Genomic DNA, 13,890 nt, shown 5'->3' with positions numbered 1-13,890 from the left:
GTGTCATAGTCTCACATTTATGTAATAGACTATGATGACTCATTTTCCTCAACCCTGCCACAACCTCATCACTAAAATTTTGATTTGCTAAAGGGATTTGCAGTTACAATAAAGTGATCAAAGTTACAGGTCATCAAACTATTACACACATGCTTCCTTTTAGAAGGTTCTTTATTTTTTCTCCTTCAATTTTGTGTCTAATAATTAGATGACATGTCTCCCTTTGCAAGTTTTAAAGTTTATTGCAATCCTTAGTTATAAAAGGATTTCCAACACTTGGAAAAAGGGTCATAGACTTTATTTTATAAATGAATGTCATATTTTGGTTGATCCTTGTCTATGTTGACTTTTATATACTTCGGTTGTATTAAAATGATGAATTAATGAAATATAGACACAATGCTAATCTATTTTGTTATTCTCAGTCTTGATCAGAATTTTGATGTATAGTTTTAAAGAAGTTAATACATTTTTTTATGAGAAGTGTTTCATTTTGAATCTTGTCTCCATTCATAAGATTGCACATTTTTTTGTATTTTGAGAACAAAGAACTCAGAGTCACAAATATGATTTATTTAAAATTTTATGGAATGTTATGTTTTGTTTTTAATTGAAGGAATTAAGTAATTGCCTAGCATAATTAGATAGAATTGTAGGTATTCAAGGAATGATTTTTTTAAGTTGGGGATTCAAAGTGTTAATTGATTTTTCATTTATAAGTTAAATGAAAAGATCAAAATATCATGATGTATGTGCTAGTCTAAATAATAAGGCATTGTCCATAGTATTACAATCAAGAAAATATTGATATGTTTCATAGTTTAAACTTCAAATTTAAAAGTATTTCAAATTAAGTTGTAGATCTGGACTGTAGACCCTTACTTAGATTATGGGTAAATGATATGTGATTGGCTATTGCATTACTATTTAGGTTGCATGAGAAATATTTTATTTAAACATTTGAAAATATTTTTAGCTAGAATAAATTGCATAGAAGGAAATAAATAGAGTAGAAATTAGATCTAAAAAATTGAATTTAATAATACTTTGTTTCTGTATGCATAGTCAAACTTTTCAACTTTTATGAAAGTACACCTAACCCTCTGTTTATCATTGTAAGTCTCTTCTTTCATGGAAACTTTAAATATGAATTTATTGAAAATGACCTTTCATATAATTTCTCCTAATTTGACATCATCCTACTCTTCATCCTTCAATATTTTTAATTTCAGCTTTGGTATAACACCCATAATCTCTTATGTCGCTTTCTAAAAAAATATGACCCAAGCAAATGTTGTGTGATCTTGCACTATACAATAAAGCATGCATATGTAATCACATTCAAAAAAACTCTTATCACATCTTTGAAAATACCAATTACCATTTCTATCATTTTTGACCTTCTTTTTTCATTGTCTCTCTTCAAATTTTAAGGGGCAAGCTACATAATAAAAAATTTCCACCTTTATAAAACATAGGGTAGCTTTTATCACACCCCAACAATGTGCATTCGATTAACGAAGTCCCAAATCATTAACTTGTGCCACAGTTTTTAGCATTTTAGCTTGTCCAACATATGATATTTGCTTTGTAATAGAAGGGGAAGCAAGACCTTTCCCTTCTGTATCAAACCACAATTTCAATTGATGTGCCTTTGGAAGATTAGGATTTATAAAAAGTCGAGTTGTGTTGATTGTCCCTAATAGATTTTCCTCCAAAGCCACTAATGTGTCCAACCTTTATAGAAAGAATAAGAAAACCTTCTAAGTCGCATAGGTTTTGGATTTGTTGGCCTTCCTTATTGCAAAAGTCACCCCACATTGTGAACTCCACTATGAAACCTAACCTGTCTTTCCATTGAAGAGTTTTTTAAAATTTGTGTGGCATTCATTTTTAATATCAAATTTGATGGATCAATTAGTAAAACAACACCAATGATGTCAACTATAGAATTGCTTTTCATGGCATCAACTTCATTTATTGATATAATATTGAAATTTTGTTTAGGCATAAAATTGTCTTCCTCCAAACACAATTCAACTTTGGAACTACTTTGTAGCAAAATTTCCCAATCATTCTTCAAATAGTTAAAAAAAATTGTGCAAGTTTAAGGCTCCCTTTTGAGATTGTGAACAGTTTCCCAATTTATCTGCATTCATAAAATTTATTTGCAACAACATTGAAACATGTAACTCTTATTTCCCCACCATCAAAATTAACCAAAGTATTTTTTAGTGGCTAATATTCATAAATTGGCTAATTTAAGAATTTTTTGGCTAGTTATTTGGCTACTAGTTTAAGATTTGATATAACCTAAATAGCCATATTTTTATAAAATTTAGTTCTAGAATATTTAAAATCACTCAATAATTTATTTTATTGAAAAATTTTAATTCAAATATTTGCCACAATATCTGTTGCGTGATTAGATTTGAGTCACTTAAATATAATATATTATTGGAGAAATTAGTTTAAACTATCCAATACTTATCATAATTATTAATTACTTTGGAGATATATCACCAATATTTAGTTTTCACTATTGATTTAAGAATATGTAACGATCCTTAATATTCCACAAGGTAAAATATTCGATTTGTAATATTCCATGGTGATTAATGAACTTCCTATTATTATTGAGGTTTTTCAATATTTTATAAAAACAAATTATGGTTCAAAAATAATTGCCAATATTAATCATATTTAGAATAAAAAATTGAGAGATTTTCCAATAGAAATAATTTTATTTTTTTAAATAATGAAAGATTCACCAATATTTTATATCCTTTTTTGGAGGTAATTTTCTTAAAGTTTATCCTAAAATCAACCAAATCAAAACTTAAAACTTTGACATTTTCTCTTGCATTGTCGAACTAATAAAGATGAGTCTTTGTAGCAACTCTATCCTTGATCGTCCATGCACTCCTATAAGGATGTAATGTTGCAATAGGAATGATTTTCGCAATAAATTCATTTCTTGCAACATTTAGTTGATCTCATAAGTCATTGTTAGAGTAGATGTCTACATCATCATAACATAAATAAAATAATAAAACATTAAAAAACATTAAACACAATGAGATTTATCAAAAAAAATTACTAATAGAATATTATCTTTGGAAAACATAGAAAATAATTATATAGATAAAACAAAATAATTATTTTTTATTAAAATAAATCATATTATTCACACATTCTTAACTCAAGCAATGTCAAATTACATCATCATTATTTTGCTAAAAGTAACTATATAAATAAAAATATATAATTAATTTTTTGTATCTTATATGATTAAAAAAATACCATTCAAATTATTAATTAAAAGATATGAAACACAATTCATATAAAAATGAGATAAATAAAAATCTAATTCAAATATAAGCCCTTCATATTTAAGAAGTAATGTAAAGGATAAATATATTATATTAAATCAATAAATTAAATGTAACTTTTGATGAAATAAATCCTATATTTCTAAAATTAATTAAGTAATTGTAACCTTTTTACTATCATCTAGAATGTCATTTTCTATTTTTTATAGATTGTCTCTTAAAATCTCTAACTTCTTAATTTAAAAAATAGGAAATTATCTTTCTAAAACATAGAAAATCAATTAGTCATTGACATAAAAGAGATTTTTTTTATGGAGGGTTCAAATTTGTGAGGCAACCCAATGAGGCACCAATGCAAAGGTTACCACATAGACCTTTTAAAATAAAAATTTAAAATATTTATTAAAAGTTTTGAAAAAATTATAAAAGTTTCATAACAACTATTTAAATAACTTATAAATTTATAAAAATTACAACAAAACTACTTAATGTTGTGAAATTCATAAATCATATGAACAATTGTTAAGTTTTAAGAAAAACTATATTAAATTAATAGAATTTATATGTAGGATAATGTTTATTTAAATAAATAAAATAAACAATTTAAATTATTTATTTAAAGTCCATCAATTGAGAAACTTATAAAAGTTTAATAATTATTTTACAAAATCATTTTTTCTAAATTTTAATATTTCAAAAAAATTTGATTAAAAAAATATTGGAATCTTTTATTAGTTATTCTCTATTGAAATCCAATGTACATTATATATTTCAATAAAATTAAAATTTTAAAAAGTTGACTTAACAAAGAAAGCATAAGATAATTATGATATATGTATATATATATATATATATATATATATATATATATATATATATATATATATAGAGAGAGAGAGAGAGAGAGAGAGAGAGAGAGAGAGTCTCTCCTAATTGAAACTATAATAAAATACACAATTATAAATAAGATTTAAAAAATAGAAAAATAAAAGAAATGGAATAAAAAATAGAAAAATGGAGTCATTTGATTCAAAATAGGATACTACCTCATACAAATGGCATAGCAAAAAATCATCCAAATTATCTTTCTAAATTATTCAAAAATCTAGCCCCGAATTGATAAGACTCATGCAATGTCTGCAACTACTCTTGCCCTTGCCTTGAGGATTCAACCCCATCAACACTCGCAGTAGAAGAGGCCCCCCAAACTAGGGTCCAATTAGGTTGTTAAAGAACTAAAACCCAACCACGTCATCAAAGATTTTCCCATCTTTGTTCCCAGCCATTGTAATAGAGACTGAGTGTTTAGGTTTAATGAAAATGAGTAGGCTACAATTGGGGATTAGGTACGAGAGGTAGGAATGACCCTAAGAGATAAAGGAAAGGAAATAGATAGATTAGAGTGATGGGGTGATGAGGTAGATTAGTTTTTCCTAATTCAGGATCTCAAGGCAAAGCTTTCTCATGATTCATCTACTAGGGCATCCTCGACACCCTAAAGGGTTTCTCACTTAGGTCAATTGGTGGATGAACCTGTACACTTTGTGCATGAAAACACACCTTGATGGGTGTTTTAATCTAGCATTTGGGTGGACAAATCTTTGCCAAAATGTTATTAGAACCCGACTCACATTCCTATGAATTGACCTTTTTAGAATTGGGGTACTCATTCTCACAAATTGAGAAGACAAAGGCCAAAGAAAAGGGTAAATTTTGATATCTACGGGCCCATCTCCATGTCCTATTTAGATACATCTCATCTTGATCAAGTAGCTTCCCCAATTTTTGGGCAAAGTTTTAGTCTATTGAAAGGGACTACTAGAAATATGAACTAGTTCAGCTCTAATATTCTTGCCCAACAAGAAAGAGTAGCACCATGGGATGCATTCAGATTGTGTATTATAGAGCCAATGTACTTTTATTCTATCCAAGACTTACAGGCACAAACTCTCATTGGTACAATTTGGAACTATACTCCTTCGAATACACAAATTTTGGATTGGACTGCTAAAAATTGGGTTGGGTCCCAAGAATCTTTTCTTGTAGATAATGACCTCAATTTTTTCATTACTATTTTTAAGGACAAGGATAACATAGATAAAGTACATCATTCTAAGGATTGGTTCTTTAATGGTTGGGGTGTTCACATGCAGCTTTGGTATCCTAATTTTCAACTAGATAAGTGTCAAATTAATTTTTCCCCTTTTGGATATCTTTTCTTGCATTAACTCTTGAATTTAGATAGTCAAAAATCTTGGAGGCAATGGATAATAAATTGGGTATATTTTTTAGGGCATGACTGAATCTCCTTGGATGATTTCAAATACTCACCAAGGTTGTGCCTACTTCGAGATGTCAAAAGGAAATGGCCTTGAGCCTTGTGTTTGGAATCCAAATTTGGTCCCCTTCAATAGTGAATTTTTCCAGATGACTCTCATAATATTCTAAATAGAATGAATTCACTTAGCCATTTGGTGTCTTAGAGCAATTGGAGAGATAAAATTTCTCTACAAATATGTTTAGATCCTTGTTCACATTCTTCAAAGTGCCAGGCTCTCAATAATGATTCCTAAATTCCATCAAAGTTTTTAGTTTCCTTCTACCTCCCTAATTCACATAGTCCTCATAGAATAGAAAGTCCTAAGGCGATCGATCACTTTCTTGATCACATCTTGGAAGATTTTAGGGAAGATTTTCCTCCCCAAGCAGAATAGGGTAACCCACAGGTAAATGTCAAATCAGGACAACTAGGTCCCATTGAGAGTTCTCATGGGGTTTAGACAGATCAAAGTATTCATTTGGGGAAAGATAACCTTTTGAACCTTTCAAGGGATTAGGATTGTTAGCCTATTATATTATCTCCACACATAAATTAGGATTCTCTAATCATTGAGAAGGTATCAAATGAGGCAAATCTAGATGGTATGTTTTTAAATAAAGATTTGGATAATATTAAGGTAGTGCCTTCTCCTCAAAAGTCTTTGATCAGTGAAGGTTTGCATCTAGATTATGAGGCTGACTAGTCTTCTATTGATGGGGAGTTGGTTGTCTCCTTAGTTAAGAAAAATCTTCAGCATGGTTTCTTCCAAGAATTACAAATTAATCAAGGGGTACAGCAGGGTCACCATGATTCTACTCAATTTCATTCTCCTCATAAGGGCTTTCAAGATTATATTGGTAATAAGAATATTGAGGACTCGTCTAAAGTTAATTATCTTTTTGAAGCTGATCTAGATGGTTATGTTGACAACCTTGTTTTGGAAGTGGCAGATAAATTGTTTGATGAGATTACAAGAATAGAAGATCTTGACTATGATAAAATTATGGGAATTAAAATAGAATTCACTCAGATAGAGAACATAAATGAGAATGCTTCTTCTTTGTATAATGCTTGTGCTATTGTTCAAAAAGATGCAAATGCTTCAAAAAATTTGGTGTCTTCTTCAAAAAAAAACCAAGAGGTATGTCTCCTAAGGGGAAAAAATATATGAAGACAGAGCTTTGAGGATCTAATCTACCCTCTCTTTCCCCAAATCTTCAAGGAAGATGAAAGATGTGGCCACTACTTCAATAACCAAATAGATGAAGCAAAGAAGGAGAGTAGTTGGCTCTTATAGGCCCCAATGAGAATTATTTCTTCGAATGTTAGAGGTATTAATGCCTCTAACAAGGTCTAGCTCATTAGGGACCAGATTCTAATAAGCAAGGCATATATTGTTTTAATGCAAGAAACAAAATTGTCTAGGGATATGGGTGACAAATTATTTGGATCTTGGAAGATTTGGTTTTCTCCACATTCCCTCCTCAGAAGCTTCAGGGGGTTTGGAAATTTTATGGCAGCCTCATAAGTGTAAGGTGGAGTTGGTTTCATCAAATAATAATTGGTTTCTTGCTCAAGTATCTATCTTTGTTGTCTCCTTTTATTTGGAAAACATTTATGGCCCAATCTTGATTGTTAGTAAACAAAGATTTTGGACTACACTGTCCCAAGTTCTCTCAAACCTTGGGGACTTTAAGGTTATTTTAGGTGGTGATTTCAATTCTACATTGGGAGTTAAGGATAAGGTTAGAGGCGTTGAAACATCTTACTAGGTTACCCAGGATTTTAGGAATTTTTTTGATGGTAATGCCCTTTTTGATTGCATCCCAACTAATGGTAAGATAACTTGGAAAAAAAGGAGAAAGGAATCTCAGTGTATAGGGGTCAAATTGGAAATGTTCTTTCTTAATCCATTATGGTTATTGGAACATGGATATTGCACTTCTAATATTCTCAGTTTACTAAGATCATATCACTTTGCAATTAGTATAGAGGTTTAGTTGGAAGCTAACTCTTTTAAGTTTAAATTATACTTCAAGATCAAACACATGTGGTTCAGAGATAAAAAATTTCTATAGCTACTGCATCAGTGGTGGTTGGCATGCCCCCCTTCCAAAGGGTATATGATGTTTTAGTTATACAAAAAATTGGCTTTCATGAAAGAGAAGATCAAGGAATGGAACCATTTCAGTTTTGGGAAAAGCTTTAAAGAAAATGAGAGTCTTCAAAGGCAATTAGAGGATTAGAATGTGCATGTTCTTAATAATGGTCTCTCAAAACAAGTATATTATATCCAAAAGAATCTACAAGGCAAACTGGATGAAACTCTCCTTCGAAAAGAGACTTACTGGAGATAATAGTCTAGAGAATTATGGCTTAGGGAAGGTAATAGGAATTTCAGCTTCTCTCATGCTTTAGTCAAAATTAACAGATAGAAGAATGCTATTTTTCAAATTAATTATGTTAGAGGCAACACCCTTACTTCAAATAAGGATATTTAAATAAAGGTAGTCCATTTTTTCTAGGACCTTCTTAGCCAATCGAGTGACTACCTTGTCCTTCTAGATTCTTTGAATTTTATCCCTTCACTTGTGATAGAAGAAGATAATAACCTTTTTCTTCAGCCTTTTACTTTGGACAAGATTTGAATAGTAGTGTTTTCCATGGAGGTCGATAAATCTCTTGGTTGAGATGGTCTTACTCCTTCATTTTTTTTTAAATGTTGGGATTTCATGGGAGAATATATTGTGGCACCAGTTGAGGAGTCCAGGAGAAACTCATGTATGTTTAGACCATTCAATAATACTTTTATCACATTAATACCTAAATTTTTGAATCCCTCCTCCTTTGTAGATTATAGGCCAATCTCATTATGTAATTCAATATAAAAAATCATTACTAAATCAATTTCTCTTAGGTTGGGGAAAGTTATTCCAAAAATAATCTCTAATCAATGAGGCTTTGTTCCAAGAAAAGACATAGTTGAGGGATCTTTCATTGCTCATGAGGTTCTTCATGCCATTAAATCTCAGACTCTCTAGGCTATGATTCTTAAATTGGACATGATGAAAGCATATGATAAAGTGTGTTGGCCTTTCTTAAAGAAAATTATGCAAAAATGGGGTTTGTATTTAAATGGATCAAGTGGATTATGGCATGTGTCAAAGGGGCAAGATTCTTAGTATTGGTGAATGGTTCCCCTTGTAGATTCTTACCATCTTCATAGGGAGTTAGGTAGGGGGATTCATTATCTCCCTTCCTCTTCATTATTATGGTAGAAGGCTTGGGTAGACTCATCACTACTAAGAATGCTCAGGGTGCTTGGGAAGGTATTTCTCTTCATCACTCCCCACTTTTGGTTACTCACACATTATTTTCAAATGATTCTCTTTTGTATGGTAAGGGTTCCCTTTAGGAAGCTCAGGTCATCAAGGAAACCTTAGAGGTTTACTACTCTTTCTTAGGCCAAAAATTAAACAATTCATAATCAAAGATATTCTTTTTTAATCTCCCAAGATCAATTCAATCAGCTATTCAAAAGTTACTTGTCTTTGAGCTTGCTCTAGCTCCTAGCAAATATCTTGGCATCCCCCTTTTTCAAGGTTCATGTAAAGCTTCATTTTGGGACAACGTAGTTCAATCTATAAGGGATAAGATTACTTCTTGTAAGGCAAGGTGGCTCTCCCCTATGGGAAAAATCCTTCTAGTCAAGTCTGTCCTTTTTTCCATTCCCAACTACATTATGTCAATGCTCTTGGCTCCTAGGACAGTCATGGAAAGATCATAAAATACATTAAAGATTTTATTTTGGAAGGGAAATAAGGATAACTTAGATAAGGTTCCTTTAGTAGCTTGGGATAAGATTTTTTTACCCAAAGATTATGGGGGTGTTGGTCTTCATAGCCTTTTTGAGAGGAACATCAATTTAGGAGCCAAACTATCTTGGAAAATATATGAGAATCCAAGGTCTTTATGGGTTAAGATAATTAGAACAAAGTATTTGGATTCTAATGATCCAGCCAGGATTTTCACAATCAAAGACCCTCCCTTAGGTTCAACCATGTGGAATTTTGTCATTGAATGTAGATGAGTTATCCTTCCTCATTTATCCTGGGTGGTAAATTCAGGACATAAGGCTCTTTTTTGGGATGACTCGTGGAATAGTGCACCCCCCCATTTCTTCCATTCCAAACTTTGATCTGACAATTAAGACTCTTCTCCAACATCAATGAAGGTTGGAAATAAAGGATTATTTCATTCTAACCAAAATAAAAGATGATGGGTTTCTGGCAGTTTGGAAAGATCTCTCTCAACTTCAACTTATAGAGTCACAAAAGAACTTCTTGGTTAATATTTTTAGACAAAGGACCTTTTACATTAACCAAAATGAGGACAAGTTAGTTTGGACATTAGCTCCAAATGGTAGGTATTCAGTCAAGTTTGATTATCTTTCTTTGACCAGTAAAAATCTTCATCCTAGTAGACACATCTTTAGATTTTGTTGGCATCCTACAGTCTTGCCAAAAGAAGGCTCTTTTTTATGCTTGGAAATCCTTAAAAGAAATCTTTCTAGTAATCACCTTTCTAGATTAGGGATTGAAAATAAATTCCAATGTGTTATGTGTGGAAAGCATCTTGAAGATTCCAATCATCTACTGGTTTCATGTTCCTTTTCTTAGGATATTTGGTAAATTGGTAAGTTGGAATGGAATGGCCCCTTGTTGGTTGACCTTCAGGGCCTTCTTGAATAATGGCTACTTCTTTTTAAAGACTACTTTTTCCTCAAATTTGGTTGGTGATTCCAATAACTATCGCTTAGAGTATCTGGTGGGAAACAAATAAGAGAATTTTTAGACAAGAGATTTATTCAATAGCTCAAGTTTGTGAGTTTGTGGAAAAATCAGTGTTTGAGATGATAAAAGCATATACATCTAGATCTAAGTCACTATCTTTACTTTTCTCCTCTCATGATTCCAAGATTTCGAATAGGAGGCCTATCATTTCTATCCCTTTCAAAGGAGTGTTAAAAGGCAAACAAAATAGGAAGGAGAGAAGGAAGGACATTAAGTGGGATCCACCTAATAAAGATTTGTTAAAATTAAATTTGATGGAGTTTCAAGAGGAAATCCTGGGATTTCAAGGGTGGGTTATGTCTTACAAGATTCTAATTCCTAAGTTATCCAAGCAACATGTTCCAGGATTCCAATTGGTTCTAATAACATTGTTGAGGCAAGGGCTTTACACTTGGCAATGGGTCTTGCAATTTCTAATGGCATTTGGAGAATCCACATAGAAGGGGATTCTCAAATTATAACTTCAGCCATTAAATTAGGACATTTTTCTAGTTGGGAGATCAACTAGATTTTCCAGGTGGTGAGGGCATTACTTTCTAAATTTTTAGAATTCAAAATTTCACATTGCTTTAGGGAGGCTAATAGATTAGCAGATTGGCTCACCAATAAAGGGGTTACTTTGGATAAAGGGTCAATTGAATGGGATCTAACATCATTGGCCAGTTCATTAAAAGCTTATATAGATTTGGCATGGGTGTTGGAAGAGGTCTCTTCACTTAGTATCTGATAGATGTCTAGGGGGTTATCGACTTCTCATGTAGTACTTTGGTTTTGAATATGCTTTTGATTTATTTTTTGGATAGATTTCAGTTGTTTCTCATTGAACATTTATTATTTTTTTCGGTTGTGAAGGGAGGTTTTCTTCACTACTTCTTTCCTCTTGGAGCCTTTTGAAGTAGTTTAGAATAAAATATAATGGCCTCGTCCATTTTTTTCAAAAAAAATTATTCAAAAATCTTTCTAAATATTTTAATAGTTTTAAATATTCTTGAACATTGATTATATTTAATATAGGATTTTCTTGACCACTTATATTTGTGTATGGTATAATAGTAATTTAATAAAAATAATAATTATATACTATTATAATTTTTTATTTGAGAATTGAATACTAACTTATTTAAAATCCAAAAAAGTGACTTTTAACATTGAATTTTATAATTTTTAATAATAAAATAACTTTAAAAACCTAAATATATAAGGAAAAAATTAGGAAACTATATCTATATCTTTTAAGAATCTAATCATTTAATGAGAAAGAAGAGAATGTTTGACTCAATAAAATAATCAAATAACTAAAGAAATGGTAATTATTGAAATAAAAAAATTGAAATTTAAAACCGATGAGTTGTAACCTATGGGAGAATTTAATATTTTTAAAAATAAACATGATCATAATTTTAGAAGGCAGTAGTTTTAAAAATAGAGTACAAAATGCAATGGGTACAGGAAAATGAGGTTGAGAAAAAGTTAATGCATGTCTTTAAATATGTTATTGACATAATCTACATAGAAAAGATTGCATGAATTATAATGTTTGATAGTCATAGATATACATGCAACATGCAATGCTAAAAGAAATATCATACATTGATTACAATATATGATAGAAATAGAAAATCATAGATGCACATGATAGCATAGATGTAAGTGTTCAGATGTTGTTTTGCATGATGTTTAATAGCAGGAATCCTTTCGAACTCCTCTCTTGAAAAGTTAATATGGGATCAACTCCAAGGTTTCGGGTGATCTTGTGACCTATTGGAATCTTCTCAATAGGAGATAAGTGTGAGTATTCATGAGGAGGCCTTTTCTAGTTCTAACCAATTTCAAATAAGATGTTGAATCTGTTTCCTATCTCAAAAAAAGTAACTACACAAAAAGAAATATATATATAATGAATGTAATTTTAACTTTGCAACTATATAAATTCCTAAATTAACCAAGTGTTTGTAAAAGCAAATAACTAAGATAGGGTAATAAGAAGTTTAAGAAAATGACTTGAAAAGTAAATCTCTAATAGACATAAGCCATAAAAACAACACATCGACAAGTTAAGCCTTTGAAAAGATTGGTAGGTAACCAATGAAAATAGGAGCAGCGCTTCCTTAATTCTACTAATGTAATTGTTGATGGGAATTCAATAATTGTAAGATGTTTCACTTTCGTCAAATCGCAAGGATATGGAAAGTGTGCTCATGCAAGACAAAAAGCTATGTATGAACAATAGGGTTATCTCTTCTCCAACTAAGTACGTTAGTAAAATTTGTAAGCATATAGAAAACACCAAAATTAAAAGATCACTCAATCAAAATAACACAGCAAATCTATTGGCTCCATTACAGTCCATGAACATACATTCACAAAATATAACACACTCAAGCAAGAATAACTACACTCTGAATGAGAGAACCAAAAGCATATATTATTGCATCAAAATAATGGCCTAGATTACATGTTTGATTCCTCAATTTATATGAAATCTTCTCCTCAATTTGTGTTGAGAGTGAGAGATCTCTTCATGCAAATATATTCTTCTAAACTAATAAAAAAATATAATTATTTACAAACTAGCTCTTTAACTGGTGATAAGTAGGACTCCACCCTTATTTATACCATTCAATGAGTGCATGAGCCTTTACATCTCTTAAAACAAAGAAAACATGACAAAATAAGAAGAATAAACCATTAGATGATGTAGGAGTCTCTAGAGATGCAAAAAATAGAAGCTCAACCTTCTCTGGAGGTTTGTAGGAGTTAAACTACCATCAGAATGTGTTTTTGATGCATGTAAAGATCTAAATTTGGAATTGGTAGTTAAGTTTTGGTGCACCTCTGACCTCTTCAAAAACTTTTGGCGCACCTTTGGAGAAGTGCACCTCAGAAGATAGGTCCAAAAAATGCAAAATTTTCCCAAGTGTCAAAACTGAAATTCTAGCTTATGTGTTTTGTTCCCCTTCATACTAGAACTATGTCTGGATGTTTATTCTTGAATATCTCTATGATCTCTATCACTTAGGTTGCATTTGGAAAATCCAAAGCATTATACTCTCTTTCACTACTTGCTCATAGTTGCCCACTTTTATACAAGTCTCCACAAAATCTTTGAGCTTTACATCCAACTCTAGTAATGCCTCCTCCATCTTAAATGCCTATCTAATGTCTTCATCAATCAAAGCTTCTTCAAATATCTTTTGAAATTTTTTAATGACTATTTGTATCGATAGGATTTTATCTCTTGACTCATCTTCAAAAATGTCAATGCATGCATTACTATAATATTTCTCTACTTCCAAAATTTGCTCTTGGGTGTGATCCTTGAGCCTATGAATATCTACATGTAGTGTCTCCATTACTTTATTACCATCTACAACATTCTCAATCC

At 31.1% G+C, this 13,890-nt stretch overlaps 1 pseudogene; it reads right to left on the bottom strand.

Annotated features, from left to right (window-relative positions):
• Positions 1-1,022: 1,022 nt before the first annotated feature.
• Positions 1,023-13,648, bottom strand: LOC149535737 (replication protein A 70 kDa DNA-binding subunit A pseudogene; annotated as a pseudogene).
• Positions 13,649-13,890: the final 242 nt, after the last annotated feature.

The sequence above is a fragment of the Cupressus sempervirens genome, chromosome 10 (assembly GCF_028749045.1).
Source record: "Cupressus sempervirens isolate cs-2001-9-10 chromosome 10, ASM2874904v1, whole genome shotgun sequence".
In the NCBI taxonomy this organism is placed as follows: Eukaryota; Viridiplantae; Streptophyta; class Pinopsida; order Cupressales; family Cupressaceae; genus Cupressus; species Cupressus sempervirens.
Note: the sequence above shows the minus strand (reverse complement) of the source record. Positions and strands in the feature narration are given on the sequence as shown.